We start from the raw sequence: 9,848 nt of genomic DNA, 5'->3' as shown, positions 1-9,848 counted from the left end.
AAGCATAAGGTACTCTTTTCCACAGAGAAAGGTGCCATACTCATAGAAATTGTATTACTTTGTACCAAGGGAATAATCAGAGCCAGCTGGGGTGGGGGTGGAGCATCGTCCAGCAGGTCAGTACCCTGAGAAGCTCCATCCAGACATGTGCACTCTATCTCACAGTCTCAGAACTTGGGATCAGACCCAAGAGGCTACTAACTGCTGATAACATTTGCTGGTATAGACTGAGCAGCCCTAATTTGAAAATCTAAAATGCTTTGAAATTCCAAAGCTTTTTGAGTACCGACATCATGACACAAGTAGAGAATTCCATACCATGAATCACTGTTTCATGTACAGAGTTACTAAAAATATTGTATAAAATTACCTTTAGTTAGGGGGTATAAGACATATGAAACCTAAACGAATTTCATGTTTAGACTTGGGTCTCATTCCCAAGATATCTAATTATGTACATGCAAATATTCCAAAATTAGAGAAATACAGAATCTGAAGCATTCTGGATAAGAAATACTCAACCTTTGTCTTGATTCTCATGATCCTTGTCTCCATTCATCAATCATTTTTTTTTTTTAGTTTAAATGCACTTTATTTTTAGACACCCTACATGACATGTTTTGTTTTTTTCCCTAAAAAAACGCCTCCACTCCAAATAAATCACAGTTGAAATAAACAGCGTTCAAGCTGACACGAGTCCCATTTGTTTTAAATCCTCGTGGTATGTGGCTGACAAGCAGCAGCCAGTTATGACAAGTGATGGATCCAAAGCAACCATGGAATCCATTAACATATTTTCCTTCCTAAACTGCCCTTAAAGAAAATTATAAATGGGGTCACACCAACCTCATCGTAGTCTGGGAGAGCAACCATGTCATCTGGATTCATGTCTGTACCAATAAAGAACTGATAGGTTTTGAAATTAACAAGGATGTGCTTGATTTGTTCTGCAGCCCGTCATCAAAGGTTTTACTCTTTCTAGTCTTTGTTCTTCAAGTTTGCCTTTGATTGATTTCATATAATCTTTGATGTACTTCTTGTAGGCCTCTTTTGTGAAGCTGGTTTCCTGCAGGTTTCACGACAATACCAACACCTGTGACTACTGTGCGATTGGTACTTTTGCCCTCTGGGCCTTCAGCAGAGGCATTTCCACCAATGAGCGAGTCATCAATGTTACCCTCCCTCAATGTTTCAACATTACCCTCCGTTCTACTGTCCATCTTGCCCTCCACCTCCAGGCTTAGCCCACCCGCACCTTGTAAATGTCAGAGAACATCTCATCGTGGCTGATGAGGTCCCAATAGATAATCATGATGGTGGCTTAAGGGAGATACGGCAGCACTAGCTTAGCAGAAGCCGGGAGCTCAGAGAGAACAGTGCAACCAGAGAGGCACACGGGGTGTGGGGGGAGTGGGTGGGAAAACCATCAATCACTTTTTTTTTGGTACTAGGGATTGAACTCTAGTCCTTGAGCTTGCGAGGTAGGCGGCGGCACCACTGAGCTACCTTCATTTTAGTGTGTTGGCTAATTAGTTCCCATTCTGACATCCTTACCTCCCTTGTCTCCCCTTTACTGATAGGGCTGCCCCTCTGGTAATGTCATGTTGGTTGCCCTAGCCTCTTGCTGCAGAGCCCCCCTGTGTGCAGGTCAGCGCACTTTCCACAGCTCCCAGGAGCTTCTGCCTCATCCTATTCCATGTGCAGGGCCAGCATCCTTACAGGGATCCCATGATGGGTTTGATGCCTTGCTTGCATCATAGTAAATTTCTTACGAATTTTCTCATTGAACGTGAATTTAGCAAGTGAATTCTGAATGAGCAACACAACATGTGCAAGAACAGACGAGCCAAATACAGTGTTTGTGCCCATCCTTTCCTGCTACCTCACTTGCACAGTGTTCGCCATGAGTACGGGATTCTGGTGTGTCCACCACACATAGGGTTCATGGAGACTCCAGGGAACACAGATAAGTGTGTTTTGTCTGGGACTGAATAAGCTTGGGAGGGGAGAGCTGCTGATGGCCCCTGGAGGTCACACTTTCCATCCGAAGACCAAAATTTAGTTCAGATACAAAGATGACAAAGGTACTCAAAGAAACATGAGTCCCTTCTACATTCTTTTCTCTCTGATTACTTCCCTGCATTTGCTAATGACTTAGGCCTGGAAATGAAGACAGAGGGGAAACAAGTGGTTCCTTTTCTTTCAATTCTCCTTGCTCATCAGCAAGCTCAGGGTAAAGAGCATTGGTAGAATGTGCATCTCTCAGGAAGTGGAATGAAAATAGGTGAATTTGTTAAGTGCACTGTTTTCACAGTTCTGCTAAAAATGAAATATGCAAATCATGTCATTTTGGCCATTATGCTCTTTTATTTGCATTTAAAGCTGGAACTGCAAAATACACAGATGAAAAGTAAGTTTGGTGCTAAAGTTAAAAATTTTATTTTTCATTTCCTTAAGAGTGGCTTTTAATAGTAAATAATATTTTTCTTAAGCCACATGACAAATCCACAGACTGCAGAGGAAAAGGAGGTTATTTTAATTTCTCTCATGGCACATCTCTCCTGCCTTTTGAAGAAAGGTGCCCAGGTTTTATTTGCACGGGCCCTGTGGTATGTGTGGACTCGTGCTGATCACCACAGCCAGAGCCTGTGTACCTGGTAGCAGACTGTCCTGGGTGGTGGGCCTCACTGTGCCTGGGTGCTCTGAGAACTGGGATGCCAGGAGCTGATGTTCCCTGGGAGCAACACTACACTAATGCCTAACAGACACAGGAATAAATACTCTAGCTCCTCGATGTCACCAGGACAGTCCAGCTCCCTGCGGGGTCAGTGCAAAGTCCTCCACTATGCTTGCCAGAGCCCCTTTCCGGGCTCCTAACCTTTCTGCTTCCAATTCCTCACTCCTTCTTTACCAGTGATTCCAGGAGACATTTCCAAAGTAGGCACTCTGTTCAACCTGAACCCCCCCCCATCTGTGTGTTGTATCAGAGATCTGGGCCCTGGCCAGCTGAGTCATTTGAGTGTGCTGTGGACAAACTACCTGTCCTTCCCAGTGTTGGGTCCTCTCTTTGCCAAGGCCATTGTGCTTGTTAGGAGTCAATGTAAATGAAGATCAGGTTGTAGGGTGGAAAACCCAACATTAAGAATGTTCTCAAAGGAGTCTGCAGAAACACTGGATTTTAAGGTTTATTCTAAAACTTTCAGTACAAATACCTTCCCAGACACGTAAGAGGGACTTTGCAGAGTAATCTGAAGAGCCGCTCTGTCATGGATGATATTCTTGGAAGATCTTGGCCACTTCCCAAATGAGCAAAAACCAGATGGATTGGACTTTAGGAAAATGTGCTCTATTTACTTAATGAGCCTCCTGATACTATAATGTGCCCAGCTCTTCTTGTTTCAGTTGAGAGAGGGGAATAAATTAACCAACAACAAGCTTTGTTTCACCTTCTAAAGTTAGTCATGATCTATTCTGGAAGAACTGGGCCATAGTCAAAACCACGGTCATATCATCTTTTCCACTCATCTAGGTAGATGGTTACTCAAACTGAGTAATCGTGGAAGACTTTTTCAGCTTCTCTACCTGGAGAATTTTTTTCAGTAATGGGGACTGAACTCAGGGATTTTATGCTGAGCTACATCCCCAGCCATTTTTAAAAAAAAATTTGAGACAGTGTCTCACTAAGTTGCCCAGGCTTGACTTGAACTTGAAATCCTTCTGCCTCAGTTTCCCAGAGTACTTGGATTTACAAGCATGCACCTCCATGCCTGGCTACCTGGATAATTTTAATCCATCCTTCAAAATTGGTAACAAATACCAATTGCTATGAGAAGTCCATCCCATCTCTCCAAAGATAATCTCTCTTTCCTATGTCACATATGATGTCCATATACATATTTGCTCTTTCCTTTGGAAGATTGATTAATAATAATACTAATAATACTAATAATAATACTAATAACAGCTTCTTATTAGAACCAGGAACCATGCTGAGCAAGTCACATGTGCTATTTTTGTTTTCTCTTTTCACAACAATGCAAAAGTATCTGTGAGGTGGGTTCTGTCTTTACTTTATAGCTGGGGAAACTGAGGCTAAGGAAGGTGAAGTAACTTGCCCAAGATCTCACATGCTCCCTGCAAGTACAATCATGTCAGACCCAGGTCTGCTGACACCAAAGCTTGTGTTGTCACCACGGATTAAATGATATTAGTGAATGAGTACTTCCAAGGCTGTTGGGAAGATTGCTCATCAGAAAGACAGATTCATCTGTACAACAACCTTTTACCTAAACTGCACTGCAAAGTTCCTTATGTTATCATCATTATTATCTCAAAACTATATGGAATGGATCTTCATTTCAACCAAGTTCTCTCACGTCCGCTGGACTTATAAGACAATCTTGTGAACCAGTATTACGCTGGTGCAAGTGAAAAGCAATACAGAGACTAAGCCCAGCTACAGAGCCAGGTCCTCCCATCCCACAGTTACAGCTTACTCTGGGATTCCACCACAGAGGCATTGTGTATTTATGGCATATAAGACATTCTTGAGGGTGACACTGATACACCAATAGAAGACACTGGTATATTTTGTCCCAAATGTTTTTCCTTGTCACAAGGCAGACAAGGAAAAGAGTCTTATTTTGCTATGGGAAATCCTTTCTTTCTCTTGATTAGCTTTTACTGTTCATAGGGGATTTCAAAGTATTAGCAAAGTTCTTGAACTCCATACTTGAATCATCTGGATATAGGGGCCTTTCATAGCCTAATGGGCGGGATTTTACATTACATTTCTTTTCAATCCAATGTTAATTCATTTTAAAAAATCATAAAAATTCCCTGGCTTCCCTGCTCCCTACATACCCTGGCCTTTGTCACTGAGAACATAGAAGCCTGTGGATGGCTGTGGAAGGCATGGTCAAGGCCGTGGGTTTGCCTGGTGCCCAGCTGTTCCCCCGCCCCTGGCAGTTTACTTTTTGTCATTACAGCCACCCAAATTTGGAGGATTACTCACTTGCAAATGCATAAAAGATGGAATCAGACAGGAGGAGGTGTTTTGAGAACCATGAAAAAGATGCGGTTATATAATGGGAAAAAGTGAGGAATCGGCAGTTAGGAGACTTGGGTTTTAGATTGGGTGACAAAAAATTTATATAAAACCTAGAACACTTGAGAGTGACAGGATTACTACTGATAATTATGTGGGACCCCGGGTACCAACTGAGATGGTCTTGTTGTGGTATGATCCCCACAGTTCTAGGACATAACCAACTGTTTAACCTTTAGCAAATCACCTACTACCTCTGGGCCTCAACTTGTTTTGAAGAAAGGGATAATTGGACTACAATTTTCCTAGACATTTCTGCCAACAAAAACTTCATTCTAATTTCTCTCTGGATGATGTAGAGTGAGTAGTTCTGCCAATCAGAGCCTTTCATCAGTACTAAATAATTATTTACTGTACCATATTAATGCAGTTTTAGGCAAAAGAAAAGCAAAATAAAAACTTGTAACACAATAATACACCTGTAAATCTTACTAAAATAAATCTTGGAGTTCTGGTATCATGATTTATTGTCACAAATCAACAGACCTTTCAATCTGAGGTCGAACCCACACGATTGGATGCTTGATTAGTTTATATCCAGTTCTAACTTCTCTGGACAAGGATATCTTTAGTGCCTCGCTCTACGACACACAGGGAGAGAGAAAAGGCAGGAAATGAAAGTCGGTAGGTGGGAGTCTAAAGTCACTGGCATGAATATCTCAGAGGTCTTGGGATTGGCCTGTATAAGGCTATCATGTGGAAAGTGAATCCTTTTATCCCAGAGACCTAGAAAAAGTTCCCACAAAGAAAAACTTGGTGCTTTGCCCCAGGGAAAATTTCTTTTCTACTTAAGGCTTCCTACTGGAAGTATTCTTTTGGTGTATCCACATCAAAAGGAGATGAAGAATCTACAGAAATGGAATAGTTGTGAAATTGGTCATCTGGCCTCCATTCTCCCACCTATGAGATCTCATTCAAGAAGAAGGGAATGGCAGTCAATAGCCTTCCATTGAGCTAGAAGAATGGTCTCAGACCTATCTGCAGGATCAGAGGTCACAACCAATAAAGTGCCTGAATGCCCAATGGGTACTACTGACATTCTAGTTTCAAAGGCAAAAAGCTTGAGATGCACTATCAAGCCAGTGGTGTTGGAAATTGTGTATGTTGGTGGGTGGATGGTTGTGATAATGGCAGGACATGGACATCTCCAGCATCTTCTGCCCAGGAGTTAGGAATAACAAATGCCCTGCTACGAGCCAGAGATTGTCCCATAATAATCATCCCACTCAAAATGTCAAAAGAACCTCCACAAAGACACACTGACTCCAAGAACTGCCTTTTAGATCTTATATAAAGAACTCCTTGGACCCTCTGAGATCATTCACATCACACTGAAAAACTTCTTATGATGCCAGACCATCAGGCAGAGCTTTCAAATGAAGTGTGTGGATCTTGAGAGATCCTGGATAAAAGGAAAGCGCAGAACTCATCCTAGAAGGCAATCGGCAACTGGTCCCCACCGCAAGTTCAAGTATACACAGTATTTTGTGGGGTGGCTTCTCTTTTTTTCCCCAGTGTCAACAGAGTTGCTGAATCATTGTCTTTATTTGCTTAGCAGATAATTGGCATTGTCCCTCAAAACAAAAGAACAACTTGAGCTAAATCTGAAGATGCAGGCACACAGCCTCCCAGGCAGATCTTGCTCTCAGCTTTGCCTTCCTTGGTAAACCTGAACTACTTCGGACTCAGTTCTATTCACTCAGCAAGAAGAGTGTGGTGAGTGTAAACTTTCCACCAGTTTTCCCAGGGAAGGAAGGGCTGATTCAGCTCTGCTGTGAGTTAGCAGCCCCAGGGGGAGCAGGCCTGGAGCTGCTGTAGGAAGCATCTCCTGAAAGGACAGGGGTCAGTGGCAGCTCACAGAGGAGGCTATGACCATAAAGATCTCAGAATTCAGATTCCTTAAGATCTTAAGCAATGAAAAACATTTGCTAGTTTAAGACTTTAAGTCCTTGGGATTTTGCATTAGACCCCCAGTGTCTCGCTTTGGCGTTCCAGGGCGAGATGCAAGCATGACCTCATATTTAAGAGGGAGAGGGAAGCCCAGCACATAAAGTCTGGCCTGGGTCAGAGGGGAGCGCTAAGCTCTCCAGAGGGCCCTAAGACAAATGCACACATGCAACCTAGCACACGTCAAAGGCCCTTGCGAGGGCAAACATCTTTATGACTTGGTCCTGGGAAGAAAGACCCGACCTGGGATTAGAATTTATAGCTGACAAGCTGCTGACGAGGCAGTAATGGTCATTTAGTGTGCGAATGGCCACTTTGGGAACTGGGAGCTTAGCGCACCAGGCTAGGGATCTCAGAAAGAAGCCAGGGCCAGCCCCCTTCACCTTGGCTGGAAGAAGTTAACTTACCCACAATATGTCCCTTGGGCCTTTTCTCTGCCTTTCTTTGGATTTACAACCTTCTCTGCTGTTCTTTAGGGTTTCGACACACATGACAATTTAGCATCATGGGAATCCTTGAGGTAAGGGAAGAATATCTTTCTTGGCTATAAATGTCACCCTGAAATTCTTCTCATCTATTATGTGTCAAGAGTGCTTGTGCATAATGTTCCTGACCTGTCTCCCACAACGCCTCCATCCTCTCAGGGCCCACAGCACTCTGAACTCATTTCACTCATGAATGTCCTCTCTGGCGTTCAAAGCACAGAGGTTCTCACCTGAGCTCAGTTCCAGCCCCTAGGGGCATTTGGCAGTGTGTGGACACATTTTTGATTGGGTGGGTGGATGGCACATTACTGCCGTGTGGGGTGTAGAGGTGAAGGGTGATTCTAGAAGTCCTGCAATGCACAGTCCAGCCTCCTACAGCAAAGAGAAACATAATCCAAAAGGCCAATAAAACCAAAGTTGAGAAAGCCCATAATGGGACAACGAGTGAGTCTGGGTTTGGCTTAGGCCAAGAAGTAAGTGTCTAAATGTCCACTGTGCCGAGGCACTTTCTGTAATAGCAGGATTGTTCACCATTTGTGTGGTCCAATATGGGAGCTAGTAACATGTGTACAAAGTGCTTCAAATGTGGCCAGTGCTGGGCCGGGGATTTAGCTCAGTGGCACTGCACCTGCCTCGCAAGCACAAGGTCCTGAGTTCAATCCCCGGTGCAGAAAAACAAAAACAAATGTGGCCAGTGTGACTAAAGATCTGAGTTTTTAAGTTTGTAGTATTAAATAATTAAATTTTAATTGTAACATGCAGCTAGCACCTGCTATATTGGATAGCGTAAATCCATTTAATGAGAGCTTAGGGGCCACTGAGACTGCCCGAGTCAGCTGTATCTTCCACTGGTTTATAATTGAATTTCCACAGTGAGACACTATTTCTTTAGCTAATAAATCTATCCATATTGATAAAACATTATCGCTGGAAGGGAGATGACCTTTGCAGTATAAAAAGCTGATGCTATTGTGAAATGACTAGTGGATCTGAAAGATATTTTGACAGGAGCAGCAGGTGCTGGGGGCCTGGAAGTGAAAAAGGGGATACTATGAGTTTGAGCAGGGGGTAAGCCTGGGAAGAGGGTACCTAATAAACTGGAGGAGCTAGCAAAGACAAGCCAAGCTTACTGTAAGCCTACAGTCTCTGCTGAGAACAGAAGTTCAAGTCAACATTCCCATTTAGACACAAGTCTGTGAAAGCCAGAGAAAAAGAAAGGCAGAGATGGCAAAGTGCATTACTATGGGGAGACTTTCCTGCTACCCTTCTACTTGCCGGTAGTCTCCTTGCACACTGAAATGGTACGATGCCTCCTCCTCAGAAAGAAATGTCTCTAAACCACAAAAAATGTGACTTTTTGCTTTCACTGATTATAAAATACTGGATAAGTCCGATAAAGCCTTATTATTTTTTTGTTTTTGTTTTTGCTTTTGCTTTCTTTGCTATGCTTAGGATGCAACCCAAGATCTTGCACAAGTTAGGCAAGCGCTCTATCACTCAGCTATATCCCAGCCCTATTGTTCTGATTTTTTACTGGTGACCTAAACAAGTAAGTGCATCCTTGTTAACCCAGCATTGTGTCTGAGCATTAGGGCTGAGTCTTTTCTCCCCAATCTGTTGTATAGTTAGCCGACCATACAAACATTCAGAGACGGAATACCGTGAAGATAATCTACATAATGATGTCTCGGGGGTGGGAATCACCAACACCATCTGGTAAGCCATATCTGCCCACAGTTCTAGAAATGGAGAAAGAATGATGTGACTACACCAATTCAAGCCAAACCAAATGCCAAGTTCTTCCTAAATGTTCATTAGGACTCAAATTAGAGCTTCTGCTAGCCCTGATTTTGGTGATTCCTGTGAACAATGGAGAAGGAACAGAAAGTATAAGTCCACCAAAATTACATTGGCAAAGGAGGAAATGTGGTTTTTCAAAAATTGCTAAAAAGATGAGCACATTTCTGCCAAGAAAGACAAAGTTAGGCGAGATGGAGGACTGAGGATAGACGGTTGTGAGTGTTAACTCATTTGTTACATACAAATCACCACCAATCTGTTCAAGCAAGGCAAGACTGAAGAGGATGGGGAAGGAAGAAGGTAGATAAATATGGAATGTAAAACAACATGTTACAAATGATCTCCAACTTACAGTGTTCAACTGAATGATTTTTCAACTCTGTGATGGTTCAAGAGTGATACTCATTCAGTAGAAATTATACTTAGAATTTTGGATTCAATCTTTTCCTGGACAAGTGACATGCAGCCTGACTCTCTAAAGAGCGGCCCTTTGGTAGGAAGAGGAACAG

At 42.9% G+C, this 9,848-nt stretch overlaps 1 pseudogene; it reads right to left on the bottom strand.

Moving 5' to 3' along the window:
• Nucleotides 1-786: 786 nt before the first annotated feature.
• LOC104861593 lies at nt 787-1,312 on the bottom strand (annotated as a pseudogene).
• Between the last annotated feature and the right edge of the window lie 8,536 nt (nt 1,313-9,848).

Source organism: Fukomys damarensis, unplaced genomic scaffold, assembly GCF_012274545.1.
Source record: "Fukomys damarensis isolate Sample0158 unplaced genomic scaffold, DMR_v1.0_HiC HiC_scaffold_10, whole genome shotgun sequence".
NCBI classification, from domain to species: domain Eukaryota; kingdom Metazoa; phylum Chordata; class Mammalia; order Rodentia; family Bathyergidae; genus Fukomys; species Fukomys damarensis.
This window is presented reverse-complemented; position numbering and strand designations above follow the sequence as displayed.